We start from the raw sequence: 24,069 nt of genomic DNA, 5'->3' as shown, positions 1-24,069 counted from the left end.
GAAGATCATTTTCTGTTAGATCTTTGATTCTGACTTAAACTACATCCAAGGAAATGTGCAATCCATTCACATACAAGCTCCAGTCTGAATAGTTGCTTGTACCTGAGGAGGACACAGGTGTTGGTATCATTAGGTACCACAGCTAGCACAGAGCTTATCAGGAATGGCAGGCATGTTGACCCTCAGTTTCAGAATTATTAATAACTGTCTGCTGCAGACAGCAGCTTGTTTCATGATCTTGGCTGTTCTGTGAGAGGAACAACATAAAACTAAACATTGAAAGGAATACTCATAAAAACTGTATTTATCTTGTGCAGGGATGTGTGGGCTGCAGACAAGGTTCAGCATCCTCCTGGACACATCTAAGGTCTGAACTCCAGATGTTTTTGCTTAGACTTTAAGAAGCAGCTTTTTTACTGTGACTAGAAATCCAGGAAGATCTGTATTCCTTAATCAAAATTAGTATTTTTAACCACAGCCCTCCATTTTTTCCATGACAAATAGGCACAAATGCAACAAATTTCTCCTTCAAAGTACCAAGAGTTGCTTATGCAAAGAAATTACGCACATATGATTCTTTCCAGACCACTGTCTCCTATATAGCATATCCATGAATATTTCCCAAATCCAATTCTCAACATTCACTAGGAAAACAAGAAAAGCTAAGCTATGCCTCAGTTCTTCAGAACATGTACTTTCGATCTGACAGAATTTATTCTGTCATATAAAAAATGTTCCTAGCTCCAGTACCTTCCCTGAATGTCTCCCAAAGGGATCTCGCAAGGATTGGTTTAGAAGAAACCAACACATTTCCACAGAGAGAATGACAATTGTGAGGACAGTCATGTCTATAGAACTAGCCATAGTACTAATTAATAAAAAAAAAAAAAAAAAAATAGCCATCAAATAAAAACAACAAAGCAACCACAAAAATGGTTTCTGAGACTAGGCACAGATATCATCAGTGATTACAGCAATATCTGATACACTACTGCCATGTAAATATCTGCATTGCTAAGACACATGCATTAAGTTACTACAATTAATTTTTAAGTAAAAATCAAAGGTCAGTAAGACTAAATATATTACACAGGAATATTTTTGTAAGAATAAAATAGCAGAAATATGCTACAGTTATAGTGCTAGAAAGAGACAGCTCTTTAGTCTTTGGATCCTAGATTTATTATGCATAAATCATGAATTTTAAAATACTGAAAATTTGTTTTCTATTTGCAAAACAAATTTTGTTATGCAACTGCAGCAAGAAAACATTTTACCTTCCAAGTGTTTCCTTTCTTTTACTTTTTGTTATGACTAAGCAATCTGAAGCATGTAAAAGAGAATAGCAACCCTTTAAACACATTTACTACTTATTGTGAGAAAGTCCAAAAGTGACACCAGATGAGGTTTCATGTTGAACTGATTGCCCATATTTTCTGTCTGCAGGTTTGCACAGGCAGGGGGAAGAGGAAGAAAGAGACTACCAAGTATGGCAAGTTCTGTTTTCTTCTTATATAATTGTGCTTTGCCATTTTGCAGGGGATAAAAACCCTTCTATTAGTGTAGAAACATAAACTGTATAATATTTTTTGGATTTTTTTTATCAGCAGAGAAAAGACAGGAAGAGTCAGTATTTCACTACTATATTGAAACCTAAAAATGGGACACAGTGTATTCTTTACCAACAAAAGAGAAGAGGGTGCAATAAATACTTGAAGATAAAATTTTGTTGATTGTTTTGGGCTACTAAAGTGATAATACTGGCTACATCTTCACCCATACATCCTCACGCGGTTGAGGACTGACATGGTACAAGAAAAATCTGTGTCCAGATGTTACATTTTATTTTGTCCCCATCCAGTCATCTCATGATATTTTTGTGTTAAGAACACTTTTGCCATCTCTCTTCTCTTCCATCTACATCATAAAAATCTAGGACAAAATGACTATACTCATCAGTATCCTATTACAGAAGTGGTATGAACATATTTGAATCTGCATGGAATAGGATTAAAACTCTTGAAGTAGCAAGCTTGACAAATTGTTTAAGCATAAAAAAAAAAGTCATAGTCTTAAAATTAAATTTGATACAGAAGCATTGTAGGAATGTCTTACATAAAACAGAGATTTCAGTTCTTGGCATTCCTGCTGACATGACAACAGAGGCCCAGAAATCAAAAGACTTCTGCTGGAAAAGGAATATTCTTACTTGCTATATCCCTATTCCTGTGAACACAAAAACATGCTGAGACAAAGCTTTAAATTGCCTACTTCATGCACAAGATAAGGATTTTATTTTGTTCTGCAAAACTGTAATTAATCTGATGCTAGAGTTGAATGATACCTGTAGAGCATATGAAACTTGGAATGTCAAACAACTTAGAAAACCACAATGCTATCAGCCCTTGCCTTACAAATTTCACTTTCTGTAGGATGGGGAAACTCAACAAGTCCCCACTGTCCCTTTCATAAAGGTATAAGCAGTTTTGCTCAAGATTCATTTTGCTGACATCCAAGTCTAACCTGGTTTTAAACTATAGAGCACTTTCTCTCACTGGACACCTGAGCTTTTTGGGGCAGGACTCTGAAAACCCTACAGTTTTGGAGTGGCTGTAGCTAGAATTATTTCTCCAAAAAGGTTCTTAAAGAGTGAAAAAAGAAAATTAGATAAAAGCCTAATTGTGTTGAACAAAGCCTGGAAATTCTCAAAGAAAACTGATTCATAAAAAAACAAGACTTGTACACAGCTGTTCTCCTCACTGCGTGTTCAAAGGTGAGTTGCTGCTTCCAGGCATCTCAGCAATTTTTTGAGTCGCAGTGAACTGCAGCATTCTCTGGCCCCTGGGCAGATCTGAGTCACTGCTGAAAGCTCTCTCTGCTCCTGACTGCACTATTTGTTTAAGCATGAGCTGCAGACTCCCAGGTCAGTACAGTCATTCTTGCCCCTCTTAACTTTCCCTCTCAGACATCTTCTCCTCACAGGTCTTGATGCCTAAAAAAACACATAATACATATTCAGAAAAGCAAGTAAAAGAGATGCAAATTCTATCATAAATCTTGATGAAAATATCCAGTATGGTTCTCCATGTGTACAGGTGTCAAGAACAATACTGAGCTGCAATGCAAATTCCTGGTCAGAAGAAAGATTCTCCTTGCAAAACCATGATCTTGTCCAAATTCCTTCCTAGAACTCTTCTCTTAGGGCATGTTCAGACCTACAAACTGTTCCAAATTGTCCAAGAGAAGGAAACAGGGCAGCCTCAGGGGGTGCCCATCTCCATTGACCACAACTCTACTGAAAGCACTGGCAATGTCTCAGGCTTCTGGTAAGCAGTTGGACTGAAATAAGAAGAGCAGCTTTCTAGCTTCAGGCCACTTAGAAAAGCTATAGGAAAAGAAAAAGCAAATTTTTTAGAAAGCAATTTGTAGACCGGCTGTTTACTGCTCTTCTCTGCCTGGATGGAAAATCCTTTTATGGAGTAGCTTAGAACAAAAGATCAGTACAAGTGTAAAACTTCTTGTCAGAGTTATTGCAGCAAATTATAAACTCCCCATTTCATTTGAGGCTTTATTGACTTTTTTCTTCTGTTTCTGTTGTTTCAAAATGTTCAGCAGCTACTGGCATCTCCTTAGCCAGCCTTCAGTCTCAAAGCACCTGAGTTAATTTTTGAGATACTGAACTCTTTTCCAGATATGACATAAATTGTTCTCCAGCACCCAAATTCATAATCTGAGTAACTTTATTAATGTCAGTGGCATTATTCAAAGTCTTGTCATATGCATTTTTCTTCTATTTCCATTTAAAGGGAAGTACAGTATTCATCTGCTTGTGCCATCTGTCCTTGGGACTCAATGAATCTAATTTTTTTAATGTCATACTCTGTGATGCAACTATTTGATGTATATGACAGTTCCTTGATCATCTTGATTTCAGCATTTTCTGTTCCACAATCTGCTCCATACTAATCCAAATGTTTAAATTGCCAAATAAGCTATTTGTCTAAGACTCTTTTTTTCCTCTCTGCCCTCTAGTCTTCCTTTTTTTTTTTTTGTCTTTGTTCTTTTCTTTTCTTCCTTTCAAAAGGAGGCAACTAAAAATAAATTTAACAAGGTACCTTTTCTTATTTGACAACAAACACTTGTAGTCAAGAGACAGTCAGTTATAATTGTCTTTTAATTTGCATTAAATTTATTGAGGAAGACTTTGTACAGTAATTGTAGAAGAAGACTTTAAGTACAGTAATTGTACTCTACAATTACTGTACTTAAAATGTCTGTGAATTCTTTATAATACTCTTTATAAATACATGCTCACATATATACTCTTTATAATACTCTTTATAAAACAAAGGATTAATACTGGAGCCTTGGACCACAGTGTCACTGAAGGCAGAAGGCGATTTATGACGAGGTTTTAAGAAAAACTACCCCAAGAGACCAAGAAGAGTTAATTATTCAGGAATTAGGGAATAATTAAACAAGTTTCACAGATAAACAAGATCCAGGGAAAAGTCTCTAGATAATGATTACAAATATACATTAACTTTATTTTTTATTTTTAACATGATCTTCCTGAAAAGACAATGTTCTCCTAGATGTGCTAGATTGGACAAGAGGAAATTGTTTTAAACAGAAAGAGTGCGGATTAAGATTCAATACTAGGAAAATATTCTTTATTGACAGAGTGGTGAGGCATTGGACTATGCTGCCCTGTGGAGTTGTGGATGCCATGTACCTGGAAGTATTCAAGGCCAGGCTGGATGGGGCTTTGAGCAACTTGGTCCTGTGGAAGCTGTCCCCACCAATGGCTGAAAGGTGGAACTAGATGATCTTTAGGGTCCCTCCCAATCCAAATCATTCTATGATTCTATAATACACTTTACTTTTTTTCCTTATAGCATTAAATATTAAAACTTAACTGCAAAACCCAAGCAAATATTCATTAAAAAAACTGTAGTAACCTTGTTCAGGAATGTTGTACTGCTGTGCACTAAGGAGTCATAATGTCAAAGTCTGCCTTTTGCTTCACACACTACCCCGTTTTATGATCTGAATCTACAAATGGTTTTCAGTACAAGTACATCAAGATGTGCACATATAATGAATGATTTCTATGTACTGTGCACCATGTGAAAGACAGGCTATCCTCAATAAAAAACTCCATTTGTAGTAATCACTGATCTAATGACATTTCAATCTTTTCAGTATTTTGACAGAGAAGTGAATGTTTCTTTTGTGGCTGCTGCTTGAAGGAACACAAAGGAAACCTGTTGGAAACTGAGCTTGAGCAGTCTTTAGCCACAAGTCAGGAGGAAGTTGACCTATGAAGTTATTTAGTCTTTTTTGGCATTCTACATATTGGGTTGTTCAAATCATAATATCTGTATGGCGTTTAAAACTGCTTGGCAGGAAGAAATTAGTCTTCTCAGATGACAGTACTTTATGATTTAATCTGAATACTTCCACAGAAGAATCAACAAAGATAAAAGCAAAAAACAAACTGTACAAATAACACTTTACTGAAAAGTGGGTAATTTATCCACTGATTAGTAATCATCTATTGTAACTCTGAGACCTTAAGTAAGTGACAGACCTATTTGGAAAGATTTTTCCAGTTCTTTCCTTCCTGTGTTAGCTTCTGGCAATTTTTAGCTACTGCCTTTGCAACTTTTCTGAGTATACTCTTTGAAAAATAGGAAACTAAAGATGCTGCATTGTGGAAATTAAAAGTGAATGAGTTTTTATACTTCTCAAACCACCAAAATTTTGAATGTCTATTACTTAAATAGTAGTAGACTCAAAAGTTTATACTGGTATTTTGCATCAAGGGAGCATCATAAGGTATAAAATCATAACAACCTGCAAAGGAAAATGCAACAATTACATGTCTTTATTTTTTTTCAAATTCTTTGTATTTCATTGCAGATGGTGATGTTTATGTTGATGGATATATCAAACTCACCACAATCAGAAAAAGAAATATGAACACATATGTCCCTTTTGTAGCTTGATGTCATTATTACCATTCCTTAGTATTTTCATGGAACACTGCACTGCTAAAGTTGCATTAATGGTATTATATACATACATTGTTGCATACAGAATAGTGTAATAAGCAGATGGCCTTGTAAAATCAAGATAATGCCCTAGAACACACAGAATTTATATTTTCAATTGTGATGCCTTTCTTTCAAATTTAAATTAAATTTATTTAAATTTATTGGAATAGTCATCAATGTCATACTGAATTATTTCTTGTTACCATCTAATATTTAAAACCAAATCCATTTATTATAAACGTTACAAAATGTTTCCCATAGTAGGAAAGGCATTTGGAATTTAGATGGCCATTTATGCTTGTTCCTTTTTCTTTGCCACCCATGCAGCCTCCATTTCAATTGCCATATAGGGAAATTGTGTAAAGTAGCACCCTCTGCTTTCATTTCACACAGAAGTTTTAGTCTGTTAATTTGGTTAGTGCTAATAATACTGCTAAACTCATGAGAATGTTCTTCTGTGCATTAGTTTGGATCATTTGATTGCAGAACCAGTGTAAAATATGTAAGAACTTTGCTGAAACATGGAAATATTTTCTTCAGGTCTATGGAACTGGATTTACTTTGTGTTTTCAAAAGAGTGACTATATGCAGTATTTCATCATTAAAGGTAATCTGTTTCTGAGCAGCTCTTGAAATTCTGAAATATCATTGATATGGAAAGGAGGATTCAGAGTTCAAAACAGAAAAAAGACTAGAAAGAAAAATCTCACTGCTGAGGAATTTTTGCTTCCTGAGTATTCAGTAAAAAGTCCCTGTAGAGATGAGACTGCTGGGAACATGGCTGGCAATTGCCTTTGATTTATGAACTGTTTCTGCTCTGGAAGACCAAGGACAGAGGCTGGTGCTGAGTACCTCCATTGCATTTCAGGCATACGTGGTTATAGTAGTGCCTTTGTAAAGAGGAGGATTATCTGGGAGTTTAGAAAGGACAGAGAAAACTTTGATGCAGTAGGTAACCATTTAACTCGAAAATACTCCCCAGCCTCCAGTCTTGGAAATAAGGACCGGATGAATCCTTATTAAATTTTGGGATGAGACTCAGGAGGGTATTACCCCTCCTCTGATGTCCATTCACCTTTCTCCTGCTTTTCTATTGCCCTGTTTTCTTTTGGATAAAAACACAAGCATCCAGCAGCAAGTGTCCTCTGACAGGTCTCCTATCCTGAACAAGGGCATGAAACCAAAAGTCCAAGGAACAACCCAAAACTACTCTGTCCGACAGTTTGGATGCAGCACTTCTGTCAGCTACTAGTTCAGGAGCCAGGAGCAATCATACAAGTTTATCCAGAGCCCTTCTGCAACACAGATATAGTTGTGAAACTTTACAAGTGGTGATTAATAGAAGATTATTGAATAACTCTGGTTTGAATCAGAAAAAAAAACCTTATGTGGAGTACTTTCAGACATCTGCTTATCACCTATATATCACTATTCCTCAGTTGTGGCTGAAGGTTTGACTAATGTTTTGTAAATGTGAGAAAAGAGATGAGAGCAGAAAGAGTCCATTTGAGGAGGTTTTGGGTGATTTGTGCACACCCACACACATTGCTGATTCCTTCTGTACTATTAGAATAGGAATTATATTTTTTTTTTGTTGCCTCCTTGCAGTTTCTGTTTGCTTCTGCAAATACCTCTACTACAAACAGTTGTGTTTTAGCAAGAACTTTCTAATAAATGAATCCAATGTTCAGAGCAACTGCAGAAGTTTCCTCAAAAAAATTTGAAAAACATCTCTAGAAAATATACAGCACAACATTAGACATACTCAGGCAGAATTACAGCAATGGAAATGAAATGGTTTTGGTTTCAAACATAATCATGTGGCTGTTTTCCACTTCTAAAACCAATCCAATGGTTTTAGAGTGCCGCGGAGTCATCTGGGAATTACTCAGACAGTGAAACAGAGCATATAGAGGAACAAAGTGTTCCTGTGTTTGTTTTACACTTCAAAAATGCCTATCACTGACAACAACAGTACCCAGGGAGTAGGAAAGATGGTGAAATATAGCTCTCTGTAGGCATTAGAAAAGCATATTTATTTTTTTTTATGCTGACAAGCTATAGGTTTTGTGCCATTTCAATTAAAAATATGGAATAATGTGCCCTTAATGGTTCATAGCAAGACTGCAATTCCATCAAAGTCCTATGTATAAACTGAAATATTTGAGTAAAACTTGGATAATATTACTCTGATTCCAAAAGTAACATCTTCAACACACATTTTCATTACACACCACTTTTTTTGGTCAGATGGATTCAGCAAATGCAGAAATATTAAATACCTTCCTGAAATTAATATGATTTTATGTAAATGTTCCTTTACTGAAGGTAATTCAGCAAATACATTCTTTTCTACCAGAAACATTACTCATCTCATAGGAGGTATTTTCCTCCTGTCATGAACACTTGATATTCTGCTGCTGCTTCTCATTGAGACTTCATAAATAGGATTTATTTCTACTATGTCCTTGGGAAAACTTAACTGAAAGACAGCCAGACTTCTTATTTTACCTGGCTAGACTTTCTTTTTCATTACTTTTGATTAATTTATTTACAGCCATTGACTAAGAGTAGCATTTTGGAGCTTGGAAAACCTAATAGTTTTCTGTTAATAGAAATGTCTGCCTTCATTTCCTCTTGCACAAACAAAGGTGAGCCATTGGTGAGTTTGACATATTATTCATTTAAAAAGAAATTACAGCTATTCACAATAGTTAGGTCAGACTCTCTAAAAAGAGCTCTCCCTTGATTATAACACTTATAAATTATGCAAGAAGTTCAACAAATAGAATTTTTAAAATAATGTAATTTCAGTTGACTATTCAGTTTTTATCTTGGAATCACGTAAATACTTATGAACTTTTAAGAAAATGTAGCTACAATGAATCTGAATCAAATGCATGTTATGAAAATTTTGAAATAAGGACTTTATTTGTTCTAAGACTGAATTGGTATTCCAATATCGAATATCCAGATAACAGCAGGACAGGTCTAAACTGAAATAATAATCAATCTGGAGGGACCTTTTTGCAACAACCATTTTCATGTCTGAAGACGCCTACAGTTATGCCACAGTCACAAAAACTGTGTTATTTTTTCCTTTCAGAGGGAGTGATGGGATTCTTACAGCTACTTAGCTTGGCCCTGTGCAGTTTTCAATGTATGAACTGTAGTAGTTTCTGTAAAGCCATCTTGATTTTTGCGGTGTATCTTAGTCCAGCTGTAGTGAATTGACCCTGGCTGAGCACCAGGTGCCCACCAAAGCACCCCCCTTCTCAACTGGACAGGGAAGAGAAAATAGAATGAAAGGCTCATGGGTCGAGATAAGGGCAAGGAGAGGTCACTCACTAATTACCATCATGGATAAAGCAGACATGACTCACAGAAATTAGTTTGATTTTTTGCCAATCAAATTAGAGTAGGGTAATGAGAAATAAAACCAAATTTTTTTTGATTTTGTGAAAATATATTCTCCCACTCCTGCCTTCTTCCCAGGCTTAACTTCACAACTGATCTTCTTTACCTCCTCTCTCCTAGGGTGCAGGGGGATGGGAAATGGAGGCTGAAGTCAATTACTGACACAGTTAATTTCTGCTGCTTTTTCTTTCCTTGGGGAAGGACTACTCACACTCTTCCCTTGCTCCAGCGTGGGATCCCTCCCACAGGAGACAATTCTCATGAACTTCTCTAATGTGAGTCCTTCCCATGAGCTGTGTTTCCTCATTAACTAGTCCAAGGTGAGTCCTTTCCATGAGGTGCAATCCTTCAGGAACAAACTGTTCCAGTGTGGGTAACAAGTCCTGCCATCAAACCTGTCCCTCATGGGCTCTGTCCATGGGTCCACAGCTACTGCCCAAACTCTGTTCTAATGTCGGCTTCCCACGGAGTCACAACTTCCTTCAGGCATTTACCTGCTCCAGCAGGGGGTCCTCCATGGACTGCCAGTGAATCTGTGCTACCCCATGGACTTCCATGAGCTGCCAGGGGACAGCTGCCCACATAATGTTCTTCACCATGGGCTGCAGGGGAAGCTCAGCTCCAGAATCTGCCCTACAGACACTTCTCCTTGGTGTCTGTAGGGCTGTTTCTCACATGTTCTCACTCCTCTCCTGCTGTGGGTTTGGAGGCTTTCCCTTCTCCTTATATCTGCTATCACAGAGGCACTACAACTTTTGCTGCTGGGTTTGTCCTTGGCCAGTGGCAAGTCTGTCTTGAAGCCAGCTGGCATTGGCTCTGTCAGACATGGGGGAAGTTTCTGGCATCCCCCCAGTACCAAAACCTGGTCAGGGAAACCCAATACATAGTGCAATGTTGCACTCAACTCTGAATCCTGTAAAATAATCTCAATTTCATCAGAATAAAACCAGGCTACTGACTTCACTGCCACTAGTCTTACCCAGCAAAAAAGTGTGACTCTAAATCTTTACCATTAATGTCCTCTCTCCAGATATTTTCTGTCTACACTAATACAAAATATAATTAGCTTCATTGCATCCTTTTCTCAAGTATTCCCCCTTCTCTATTAGAACTTCAGGCAGATATACTATGCTAATCAACTCACATGTAATTGTTTTCTAAGCCTAGAATCACCAAAGCACATGACATGAAAAGAATACTAAGATAAATTTTGGTAGATAGAGCTACACGCTGTCTTATGCATGCTAAGTATCTACTGAGCATCCAGGATAATCAGTGAACTGAGGCATATCTCAAAGAGGCAGGTTTCTTACTTGTATATTTTTTACCTTTTGTGTTATACTGCCTTTTATTTTTCTCTTATACAGGTTTTTGCTCATTTTGGTATTTCATCTTTTTCTGCAAATTCATGAGCAAGTTTATATTTTTCTGTTAGAGTATTCTGCTTCTCTACTTAGTTTTCCTTTGTCAGTTGCATTGTTACAGACACACAGACTTTTAAAATTTTTGTTTCATTATAAACATAAAGCCTCTAATGTCAGCTTCTTTTTATTTCTATTTCATTCCACTAGTGTCTAATCTCATATGAAATACTTTTGTCCTCTGTAATTCTGAGAAATATGGGAATTCTATACATATAATAATTTAATTTGTTTGTGTATTCCTTTCTTTCAGCCTGTTCTAGTGTCAATTCATACTGTAAATTCTCATGAGGTGTTTCTTTTTCTGTGATTTAGGACTTACTTGCCAAATTGTAATGAAGCACCATTTAACAAGCTTTTCCTTATCATCTTAGTATGTCACAGAGTAATTGCCTAAAAGAAATCATAATCTTTTTTTCCTTACATCAGAATTTTCTATTGCCTTCTATAGAAACTATGAAGATTGTGGTAGCCATGAAATCATGTAGGACTCCATCATAATCTGTTTTTCATTCAGTCTAACAGGAATTTGTCTTTTCTGACTTCAGTTATCTGCAGTGTAGTCATCCTTATCTGAGCTAGTCGTCTGAATGTCTAAAGTTCATCAGGAAAATTGCCAAACCTAAGTTCATCTCTGAACGTCATCTGCAATAACATGATATGAACTCCAGGTTTGAAGCATCATTGTTGTGACTGCACAGAGGATCCCCTAGCCTACATTGCAGATGTCTACATTATGTCTACAGAATTTCTTCTTCTTTCTTGCATCTGAATATTCCAATGCTGCTCTTTTCATCTAGTTGAGCCTTGCAGCAGACTGCAGAATCTCACTTTTTGTTTCCTCTCACAGTGTTGAAATTACTGTTTATGACACATGACACCATTTCAGTGGCATCTGCCCCTCTGAAAGTGAGATAGTTCTAGTCCTCTCCAAACTGATCCCTCCTGCAGAGACCACACTGACCCTCAGTCGCTCTCGGGGAACAACACATGGAAGAAACACGGATAAGGTTTTTTACATCTCCACTCTGTTCTGTCCTCTCACTGCCTCTGCCCATTCTGGGAAGTAATCAAGTCCACAATAAGACTGGTAGCCTACTGAGGGATATGTAAAACAAGCCATTATACTTTTCTCATTTAAAACTAAGTGGACTTGCTAAACTAATTTCCATCTTGACTTCATTTCAGACAGAAAAACAAGGATGGGTGAAATGTTCCACTTATCAGGCCCACTATGGATGCTGCAGTACCAGGTAACAGATGCACCTTCAGGTGATCAATATGCTGCTCTGTAGCTTTCTTTAAATGAGAATGCCAGCCTCCAAGTCCAATATAGACTGTCATCTTGAATGAACAGTTTAAATGATTCTCCAGGGACTCTTTTCAGAGGCACAATAGAATAGACAACAGCACAATACACTGGTCTCTTTCAGATATTATACTCTCTCTTTACATAATGCATTCTGTGAGATCCAATCGTTATCTGCCAGGACCATCTATCTGGGATTATATTCCACAGCATTGATCTTTGGAGGATATATAACTAGTGGGTTAATTACACAGTTAGATCATGTACTAATTAAAGTGACTCCGAAGCATTGACCTACTACTGGAAAACAAACAACAAAAAATATAGAAGGCAGAGATTTAATATCAGACCTTCTGGAAGCTTCAGACATAATGAAGATCATAAAGAATTACTTCATTTGATGTTTTATGATATACTGTGGTGGGAGAAGTAAATAGTCAAATAGTCTAGGAAGCCTCTCAGGCTGCAATAAAGGGAAAAATTATTAGCATTCTTAGACTTAAGTAGAGGGGAAAACTGAAATAAATTGATAGATGGTTTGGCTTTGAAAGCTAAGCTTAATGAAAAACATTTTGAAGAGGAACTGGTATACAAGTATAGAGGTAAGAGACAAAAAAAATGCCTACCGTGCGCAGGAAGACTGAGAATTCTTTGAAGCTTACAATGGATCTTTGATGAAGGAGGAATAAAGCTAACAACAGCCTTCTATCTTATAAAATTAACCCAAATAGCATAGGGATCCAAAATAAAAATGAACATATAAGAGCCTTCCCCTACAGAAAGTGTTTACATTTTCAGTAGATCATTCTAGAGCAGGGATCCCTTTCATCTGTAGAGACAGGTGACTGAGCTTGCATTGCCTTTTTTGGATGCAGAAGCATTTACTGCTTTTGTTGACAGTTATTGTCATGTACAAGTACACACTAAATAATCTGTAATTAGTAATTAACCTTTTCTTTCAAATTATAATACTGCTCTGAAAAAAAATCATATCTAGAGGGTACAAATAACATTTCAGCCATCAACTCTGTGTGCCGCATGCTGGACAGCTTTCTACAGCAACACTGACTTTCAGATGCAAAACAAAAACATTTGGTGGAGGAGAATCATGAGCATGAGTAGTATGGCACTTTCTGAGAAAGTGGCAATAGGGGGTATAGCTTGACAGGTTACATTTAAGAACCATTTTAATAGCCAGGGACCACAAGACTTTTAATATTACCTAAACCAGGCAAAACTGCCTCCAGCATAGTCCTGGAATAAACATGAGATTAGTTTTTGATATGTTGCAATCCTTTTTTACCTTCCAGACATTCCTCTTGCAAGCTGGTAAATCTGACTTGCAAACAGCATTTCTGATCCTGAAGGTGTGCACAGTGCATGCAGAATTTTTTGCATATTACCCACAAAAGAACCAACTCTTTTAAAGTGCAGCGTTAGATCTCCCATTTTGTGTGGGCTGCTTTGCAATTCATGCTATATTAGTTTTTCTGAAATCATTAAGGCTTTCATTAGTTAGAGAACTGTTAATGGAAAGCAGTAATTATATTAATGGTAAAATAAGAGGAAAAATCTCTTATCAAAACAGCAATTGCAAGCTCCAGCATGTTTTAGCTCCTGGTGAAACCTGTTTTAAACTACCATATCACAGATGAGGACTTTAAGGAACTACCATCTTATATATTTCCTCCTACCACAAGTAACTAGCTGCTCAAAGCAAAACAAAATTTTCAATTCAAGTTTTAGAGTGCCCATTTTCTCATCTGGGAATATATAATAATATAAGGACTAATTTGAGACCTATTGCTTTATAATTTTTTTTAATAAGAATAGAAGATAAAGACGGAGTCTTTTTAGAGGTTCATGGGAATAGAACAATTGACATAAGTTAGAATGTGGGAAATTCTAGTCAAATATTAAGAGGTTTGCTTTATATTATAAGTGTGGGATGGTCTTGATTTAATGGGACCTGTTTTGAGCAGGGAATTCATCTGGATGAACTCTGGAGTACTAATCTAAATTATGTTTCTGTAGTTCTAGCTCTGATTCAGGAAAAAATTAACCCTATAATTTCATCTGTCTCATAAGATAAAAATATTTATCTTGAGGTAAATATTAGCTGTTAATAAGGTGGACTGAAATTAATGGGAAGATGGGCATATATTTTAGTATTCTGAACAGGGATAACTTCCTCCATCAAGGCTCAGATACACAGGAAATTAAACTACATTGTGATAAATTTTGTTTATAGAGAATGAGGAGTCAGCACAAGTTCTGTTTCTTTCTGTCTCCTTCTTCACACTTGTACAAAAAAAGCACAAATAAAATTTCTTTATGTGGATTTTCATGAAGTCTAACAGTTGGAACAGTCCTACAGAAGGACACTTTAGTATATTCCCATATGGCTGCATTTCTTTCTTTCTTTTACTTATTTTTACTCTTAACTTGTTGCTACTATTCAGATGTAATACAGAAATGCCTAATTAACCTTTTGCATAATTAATAATTTTCAATTATGTTAAAGCATCCTTGATGTCTTTCAGCCTTACTTTTATTTTTTCCCTTTGAATTATTAAAACTGTTGTTCAGTTTCCTTATTCCTCTGCATTCCATCTCTCTTCTGATGGAGCCAACCCAACAGAAAAATGTTTAATTTCATAAAAATTAAAATTTCTATATTCTAACAGAAAAACAAGATTTGTTTTAGATAAAAAGCACACCTTTTTCACAACAAAGAACATATTACTTTCATTGACATATTGAAATAAAATTTTCCAATTTTCCAGTTTCTCTGTGTGTGTGTAGTGTGAGATAAGCAGTGGTGGAAAGAAAGATAGAGAATCTGGTATAAGATACATAAAATGTGTAATTTTATGTCTTCTTTTTTTGAAACTATCAGGTTTCCTCTGTAATATTTCTGCTACAGATGGCAAATGAACCCAAATATGGAAATTTCATTTATGGCACTAAATATCTGCTTGTGGACCTATTCTAATTTCCATGTGTTCAAATTATTTCAAAGTTAATAAGGAAAAATGAGCATGAGCTTATATTCACAGAGAATCAGTAGCAATCTTTCTGTTTACTGTTACCCTGAAATGGGGAGTGTGAATTACCAGAGAGGGAATGGAAATATATCCCAGGAGGGGAGGGTTTTCACCCCCCAGGACCAGAAACCCTGAGGCAGAACCAGTTATGAAAATCTAACATCATCCAGAGGACAGCAGGATTGCAAGGGAACTATGAAATCACATCATCTGCTTCCTAGATCTGACCAGACTCGACATCAAAGTCACAGCAGCACCAAGGCAAAGGGTCATGCACAGATTCCTCTGATTTCCCTGGTAAAGTGAGTAGCTGAAGCAGCCATGCAGGTGGGCTAGTGGGGGAGGCAGGGGTTGGCAGTCAGTCGGGGGGACTCTGCCTAGCTAATATTAGTGTTAAACAAGGCTGAGGGTGGTACTGTAGAATTATATAAGTCTATTTGAAAGGAGTTTGCTCCTGCACTGATTCCCTACATGTTTGCTACTGAGTCATGAGTAAATTTTCAAATATTTTTAAACATTAAAATTACTCAGCAAGTTTGCTAATGACTCCAAACTGAGACATGCGGTTGACACAACAGAAGAAAAGGAAGACATCTTTAGGAAAAATGGCGCTACTCTGACTATATTTACCCCAAATAAATTAACATTTCTTCAAATCTGGCATTTTCTTGGGAAAATATAAGTGCCATTTACAGTTATTATTAAACATAATATTCTACACAACTGTAGTTTTCAACAGAAAAGACTAATAGCAAATTATATTTTCTCAATGGCACAATGAAAACACTCAAATAGTGCTATGTTATCATTTAGTGCATCTTTACCTCAGCTGGAATACTGCCAACACTTTCTCCGATTATTAAAACACTGATTCTTAAAAGGCTGATAGTTTTGTGTATTTTCTATACCTTTGCACACAGAATTCAATTTCAAATCCAAAGCACATATCCACCAGACTCACCTATCTTCTCCCTGTAATTATATTGCTGGAATGTCTAGACTGTGATGTCTGCCTACTTAGATACCAGAGATTAGTTCCTGGCCTGGAGATTCCAGAATCCATGGAGATACTGATAAAATGTCTTATTATTTCTGGAGGTAGTGAGCAGAGTACTGAATGGCAGGAGATTAGTATAATTAGTAGCAAGAGTAGTAGGAAAGGATCATGGAACATGCTGGCAGCACAAAGCTCAGCTTTTAAGCCGGTCCAAGCGAGAAGTCAGCTGTGTCAGGGAAAACACACACATGTGCACACACATGTGCACCGTCAGCCAAGGACTTCTACCTCCAGCTGTCAGTGCCAGGCACCAGTGAGGGGAGCCCCTAGAGATATGGAGATCTATCTTTCCATCAATTTCTGTTATCACTGTCCTGTCCACTGCCGGTACCAATGTCCTGGCTCACCAGTGTCAGCGAGACGGACGGAGAGCCATACCCAGCACCAGCCAAGAGAGTGCATGAGACCATGCACTGCTGTATCTCAGGTCCCCTGTGTCACAAAGGTCTGAGAAACCGGGATTTTCACTTTCTGCCTCTGGTGCTGTTTCTCTAACCCAGCCACACAAAGCTTCCAAGATTTATGACACAAGGCTGAGACTGCTCTCTCAATCCATTGTTCTTCCAGTCCTCTGCAGGTACCAAAGCCCCACAACATTGTGTTGAATGAAGGCCTAATTCCCAGTCCAGAAATTATTAATGTTATTTACGGTGTTTCTTCTTCCCCAAAAGTACAACATGCTCTGTTTTACTCGTTTTTAGTCTGTCTTCAATCTAAAAGACTATTATTTCCATCTTTTAAAATATTTCTATTGTCTTTTTTCAAACACAAGCCCTCCATTCATAAAAAGTAATTTAAAAACTTTTGCCTGTAGCTTTTCTCCCTGTAGCTTCTTTATTTTCCTTAATAGAAATTGGTTATTGTGATTGTCTGAGCTCTGATGAGCACACACTACCATTAAAATCAGCCTCCAAGTAATCTGTAGGGGTTTTTTGTAAGATCAATAAATAATTTCTAGAGATAAGTTAAATAAATTGTACCTGCCTAGCAAGATAAAAAATCCGAGTATGTGAGTAGGTGTTTGTATGTTTTATTTAAAGCAGTTTGTATCTGTTCCTAAATTTCAGCTTTAATATTCAATTTGATGCTGTAGAACTCTTAACTAGTATATTTATGTATTTGAAGCTTGTGTTACAATCCAAATTCATCAAAATGTCAATCATTCGTTGTAACAGTCTGCTCCCTTTTCTTATCAGTTTTCTGTGTTATTAGGTTGTAGATGCAATCACACTTAATGCTGCTGGAGGTGTGTATGTGATCTGCCTTCCTTCCCCACAGATCTGACAGTTTCATGGTGACTGATAAAAAGCAGATGTAAGATTCGACTCTGATCTGTTGGCAAATCTGCACCAGCAAGCACTGACAGTCCAGGCAGTGTTTGACGTTCTCGTGCAGGAAAAAATAACAGCTGCTTATCAATGATGTGCTAGAGATGGGCACAAACCAACTGGCGTTCACAGTCACAGGAGAAAACATTCATTTGCAAAGGGATCTCTTTCCTCCTAGTATGTGGCTGGCCTACATCTCTACCTTCTGTGGTAACTGCTTCTTCTCAGCCTCAAGGTTATAGAGGTGAGTGCCCAGAGTCAGCTACAACCACACTGTCAGTAGGGACACAGCTTGAACATGAGCTGGTTTTCCTAACCTGGAGAGTCAGCTGGCTCCCTCAGAGCTGGATCAGAGCTGCCAGCCTGCAGTTTGGTGGTGTGAGGGATCAACTGGCCTCAGCTGAAGTGGTGTTATCATCTGCCTGGTTTTATTATCTCTGTTCTCTTTGGTATATCTTACTGATTTCTATATTCTGTAAACATAACAGCTGGATTTCTTACCAGATGTCATTCCTGTTTATGCCATGGTAACTTGGAAGATGAGAAATAAAACGTCCCCCCATGGAGCTAAATCTTCCATAAACATATACTACCAAATACATGCCAAAATGTTGTTGCAGCAAGAGGAGGGTTGAAATTCAAGACTGTGTCTGCTAAGTGCTTGCTAATTCAATAGTGGGTTAAAAACCTCTTGAAAATTAAAACTCTGGCCAGATGCATGAAATCTATACATTTCTTAATTCCCACTTTTCAGATTTGAAGAAATGTTAATTTATTTGGGGTAAATATCGTCAGAGTAGCTCCATTTTTCTTAAAGAACAGGTGACAAGCTATCATCTTTGTCTCATCCTTCCCTTATTGACACCAAGATATAGAAAACCAGACTATTTATTACTGTGGTTATGTTACCGTACACAAACATATGTGAAGAAAATAAAGATGTTCCATTTTTTGAGGGGTTATCTGCATAGAGGGGCACCAGAGAACCTGGAAGGGCATGAGGCTTTGGGATACTGAACATTGCACAGGGCACTGCAGGGTGTACACAGGTACAGGTCAGATATCCCCAGTCAGGGTGCCCCAGCCTGCCTCCAGTGATGCAGGGAAGGCGAGGTCAAAGATCAGGTCTTTCCTTGGTTTTGCAGCTAGATCACAGAGAGCTAGATCTGAACATCAGCTCCATATTAAAAGACCTGAAATATTTTGCTACTCTTTTCCTAAACTGAATATTTATTGTTATTTTCCATGTATAAACTATAAAAAGATTGAGAGACTCTATACAATCAGTAATAGAATGCTTCAAGTAAAGTACTATATAAGTTAAATATCTTATAACTATCAGTGCTACACTCATCAGTTTCATTGGCCCTCAATCTTACCCTGCAAACTTGAAAAGAATAAATTATTTTATGCAGAAATGTAGGTCTCAATGTAGCACAATTAATTATTCCTCTGACCACCTTCCTCAGATGAAATTGGAGAAGCTTCTATTTGTAAGATTTTGAGATTCATCTCAGCATTTCTGTGGTGTCTTGTAATGTAATGGTAATCCAGTAGCACTCTAGACATTTTCCAAGCAGAAGTCCATACTCCAGGGACATCTTAGTCATCATATATTGTTTTAAAATCTTTCTGTTGCAAACAAATGTGTGCTTACCCTGACTATTAGGCTCTGTTTGTTTCTTGAATGTTCATATTAGCTCAATATTTGAAGCACTGCCATAGAGCACAGTGAAATGCTCAGTGCCACTGTCAGTGTAGCAGTGTGCATACCTTCAAAACTGATGGAGGACATTATCCTGAAGAGCTATCCTGAAAGAATCCTAACTTAGCAGAGACACTGAGGTGGCAAAAGTGCTGAGAGCTTCTAGGGGATAAAGATTTCCAGTATTTACCTGTGAATTCCAAGTTAGACGATAGCTTTCAAATTTGCAGAAGCTTGTTCATATTTGTTAGTGACTTTGTATGTGTGTTTGTGTGTTGTGTGTGTGAAAGAGAGTATAAGAATGTGTGTCAGAGAGCCCACAAGCGTTGAAGCAGTGAAAGGAACCATTTGTGATTAGGAAAAAAGAGAAATACTATGCTCTGCTGCACATTTCAGATATGCCAGAGATTCAAAAAGGTCATTGCCAAGGACGGTGTCCTCTGTTGCAGACACACAGTAAATGTGTGAAGTGGCCCCGAAGGCAAAGCTGGTAAGACTTAGTAAAAACATGTTTGATCTGCAGGGTTTTCTCTCTTTTTTTTTTTTTTTCCTGTTTTTTTGTTTTTTGTTTTTTGTTTTTTTTTGTTCAGTCCTTTAATAAAGCTGTTAGTCACAGCCATTTGCAGGCAAAACTGTGTTTTTAATGCAGAAGAGATGAGATCTTAAAAACGGGGATAAGACCAATGGAGGAAAGTTGCTAAGGAAATGGATCTGTCAGCTGACACAGGAAAAATCCTGCAATAAGAGTTGAAGCTGAGCATTTCTGCTTTCTCAGGGAAAGGAAAGGGCCAAGTTTTGAACATCTGCAGCAAAGCTTTATTCTTAATCTTTCTGTCAGGTGTTAGCAAGATCACAGAAAATATTACAGGACATACAACATAAAAGTGCTACAGTTTGATCACCATTTTAAACTTCCTTTAACCCCAGGTTCACTGCACATTTCTTTCTTTGTTTGTCTTGCTAGTTCACAAAAAGAAACAATGTTTCTGTGGTTCTGAGCACCAAATTTGTATTTCAAACATGAAAAGCTGCACTTGTAAGGAAAAACATAGCAAGACTTTCTATCTGAATGAGATAATAGATGTTGTGACATGTTACATTATATCCCTGTACCATCCGCAAGATTGATCCTCATTACAGTTTCGCTCTCAGCATGCATATTTAAATTCTTCTGTTTTATTTTTTGAGATTTTGCTTTGCTTTGTTTTTAATCAGTAATACTTCTCCAGTGTCCTGAGATTGCCAGGTGGTCCTTTCATCTTTTCCCAGGGAGTTTTTTGATACTTTTTTCCAGGTAATCCAGTTACATCTACCTAGGCAAAACAACTGACCTCACTAAAAGTCACAATGATTCAGCTGCCCCCCTTCCAACCATACTTTCAGCAAATAAAGTATGAGTTTTTCTGGTTTGCCTTTTGGTTTATTCCCATTCAAGAAACTTAATGCATCATGCTATATCTCAAAGTCGTTAGAGAAGGTCAAATGATCTGGTAGACAGGAAGGTGATATTGGCTCATTAAATCCAATTTTTCTGCCACTGGGTTAATTTCTCCTGACCAGCTGTCTGAGTTATTCCATCTAGTTTCTGACTAGCTCTTCTATGTCTTCCAAAGCTTGCTCTAGAAACTGTCTAATTAGTGAGCTACTACATAGTTTCTTTCTTCCTGGGCTGTGCAGTTAATGTAACATTATTCTGGTTGATAACAGCTCCATCAACTTAGTAGAATTGGCTGAAATTTATTGCAGATGCTGAGTTACACAGCAGACCTTCTTGGTTATCATCTTTTTAAGCATCAGCAGTTTCACTTTATCACAGAAACACCACTTTTACTGAGCTAAATATGCTTACACAGCTACTCTGACCTGCTGGGTATATGGCTAAAGCTCCTGGGAGTCACATACCTAAACCCAAATTTGAGTAAAACAGCTCACAGACATGAAGGAAACTTTTATTTCTTATCTGAGTGACCTTCTAGTCCTCAGGTTCTGAAATTTCCAGCTTCTTAAAATGTGTTCTGCATGTCTCCTATGTTAGTTTTCAGAGAGTAAATTGTTGTGGTTACTTAAACCAGAGCTAGGTTGAGATCCCAAAGGAAAATTGCAAGTAGGAGTGCAGTTCTTGTCAGTGGAATTAATGTGTACATATCTCTGCATGCAATACTTAACAAGTTAGACAAGTATTTGAACAAACAATTCTCACACATTAGATTATAGTCAATCATGTATTCAAAGGAAAGTGTAATTCTGCCCTGATGATTTTGAACAATGAATGCTTTTAAGCACTCAAACATGTTAATAGCATTTTGCTTTTATTCATTTTACATCTGCTTATGGGATATATGCTTTCATACTTCACAGAAGCTGTTGTATTAATGTACATTTAATAAATTATTACTGCTGCACACAGCAGCTTGGAATTTTAGTTTTCATTATTTCTGGTGTTTGAAATAATTTTATAATATTGATAGTAAAAGGGTTTTAAAATCATGGGGATTTGGGGAGTTAGAAGGAAAGTTAGGCTTCATAGGCCCTGGGAAAATGCCCTAGGAAAGTATAGGCCTTGTACTTGCTAGAACTGACCTGTGTAACCAGTATATGATAAATTATATAATTGTCAGATGTGATGATTTTTTCGTAATTAAATATAATTACTGTTTAATTGTAAGAATAGTCATGAGAAACTGTGGTCAGGGGCTTGAGAGAGAGATCACGAGAAATTCATGCTTGAATAAGATCAATGTACACACTAGAACAATATAAATTTAATAATTGACATATAAGTTACATAACGATAGAATATAAAATATGTTCGGCTTGAAAGCCATGTCAGAGTCAGATTTGGGTCTGTACCCCTGATTCCCAGAGCTCTCAATAAAAGCACCTGCATATAATCATATCCCGTGATTATGTGTGCTCCTGAACGCTAACACTATTGGGGAAGGCCTTGATCTGCAGACCTGCTCTTGAGAGGAAACATGAGGAAACCTCAGGTGATGATACAAACCTACTAGGGTGAATCAAATCTTAGATTGTTTTTTTTTTCTTTTAGAGGACTTTTAAAAGTAGCTTACAACCAGGCATTGTCAGGCAATGTCTAGTTTTAAAAATGTCCAGAAAAGCATTTTCCTTAATCTCCTGAGAAGGGTTAGCCTATAGATACAGAACTGTCTTCTAGGCACAGCACTTGAAATTTTAGTTCCTTACAATCTGGAATATACTCCCTCTAGAACAGAGCTTTACTTTCTTATACATTTGCATCTGAAAGGTAAGGTATTAAACAAAAATATCCAATTTCCACTAAAAACTGAATTACAAGTTGTAATAGAGAAGGCACACGTGAATGGACAGGTGTTGAAGGATAAATAGCAAAATATCTTCCTACGAACTGCTACTCACCCACACTTGACAAAAATCAGACTTAATATGGGGGAAAAATAGAGAAAGAATTACGTGTACTTATAAAAGACTGACTTTTCCATATCCAGATAACATGTGGGGCCAGGGGTTATGAATTATGAGGCATATGGCCAAGCCTGCTCTCAGCATAATAAAACAAGATGGGAGAGGTTGTGAGTAGGAGAGAAGAAGGGAAAGGAACAGGAAGCCTGCACTGATGGCACCAGGCAGAGGCAGAGTTAATATCAGAAATTTCTAGCAATTACAGCAAGCTCAACATGGAGTTTTTGGGAAAAGGAAGTTGCAGTACTAACAAAAGTGGTGCCCCTATGTCTGTATTACTATTTGGTGGAGCAAATAGTAACACAGACATAGAGGAATAGACATGTGCATTATTTATTGATGATCTGCATTAGCAGCCAACGTTCTTACACTTTGATTTTCAGTGTAGGTGAGTTTTATTATTCTGAGGAAAGTTTAGAAATAAGAAATGGTTTATGAGATTTAACGCATTTTGTTACTCTAATGTGGTTTGACATTACTACTAAAAAGCAGCATCCTCAGCCTGTTGGTTTATGATCCCAGTATTTTGAAAGAGTCATTAAGCTCACATAATTATCTTTTTCCAGCAAGCTAAGGTGAAAAGTAAGTATCTGCAGCTGAAAGCAGTCACTTTTTATTTCAATCAAACTTTTTACTGTGTGCTTACTTAACTTAAGCATTTGCAATCCTTTCACAGTCCTCTGAGAGCCTGATTGATTGTTATGTGGCTCCTGGATCAATACCTCTGTAGCATACCAAAGAGTTGCCAGAGCAAGCTGTGCAACTGCTTTATGGAAAGCAATCTGTCACTTCTCTCTGTCATGCAGATATGCTAATTCAGCTGTTTATCTGGATGCAAAGCATTTTCTCCAAGAATGATATCTGTGTGTATGCAAAGTGGTTTCATTGACATATTTTTTCTGAATACCTGAGTATTTACTGGACAAAGTGCATTCAACACCAAAATAGGAACCACAAGTAGTGCATTTTAATATAGTCTCCAGCTGATATAAAACAGTTCCCCAGATTTGGGATACTGTATTGCATCTTAGCTTGCACCTTAGATACAGAATATCTATTTCAGCTATTGAGCATATTAACCTAAGTTATTAACCATTGTTTGAAGGAGCAGCCTTGCAGAGCCACTCCTTGTAGTTTCCTGCTTCGTGTAAGAGAGGGTTTTGTCTTGTTACCTCATGATAAAACACATTTTTAAGAGTTTCAGTAAATAATAATTGTTCTTGGAAAAAGGAAAGAGAGCTGAACTTTTCCTTATTACCTGTAGGAA

General features: G+C 37.1%; 1 long non-coding RNA gene across 3 annotated transcripts in view; it reads left to right on the top strand.

The window, feature by feature from the left end:
* LOC121469216 (uncharacterized) overlaps positions 1 to 24,069 on the top strand; it is an 83,225-nt gene that overhangs the window by 54,387 nt on the left and 4,769 nt on the right. For 2 of the 3 annotated variants that reach the window (XR_012054133.1, XR_012054132.1), the window contains exons 2-3: positions 1,447 to 1,487; positions 12,086 to 12,150. This is a non-coding gene — a long non-coding RNA (uncharacterized lncRNA). Of the gene's footprint in view, positions 1 to 1,446; positions 1,488 to 4,683; positions 6,754 to 12,085; positions 12,151 to 24,069 lie in introns of those variants that run through there. The other variant, XR_012054134.1, reaches the window with a different exon arrangement.

The sequence above is a fragment of the Taeniopygia guttata genome, chromosome 2 (assembly GCF_048771995.1).
Source record: "Taeniopygia guttata chromosome 2, bTaeGut7.mat, whole genome shotgun sequence".
NCBI classification, from domain to species: domain Eukaryota; kingdom Metazoa; phylum Chordata; class Aves; order Passeriformes; family Estrildidae; genus Taeniopygia; species Taeniopygia guttata.
Note: the sequence above shows the minus strand (reverse complement) of the source record. Positions and strands in the feature narration are given on the sequence as shown.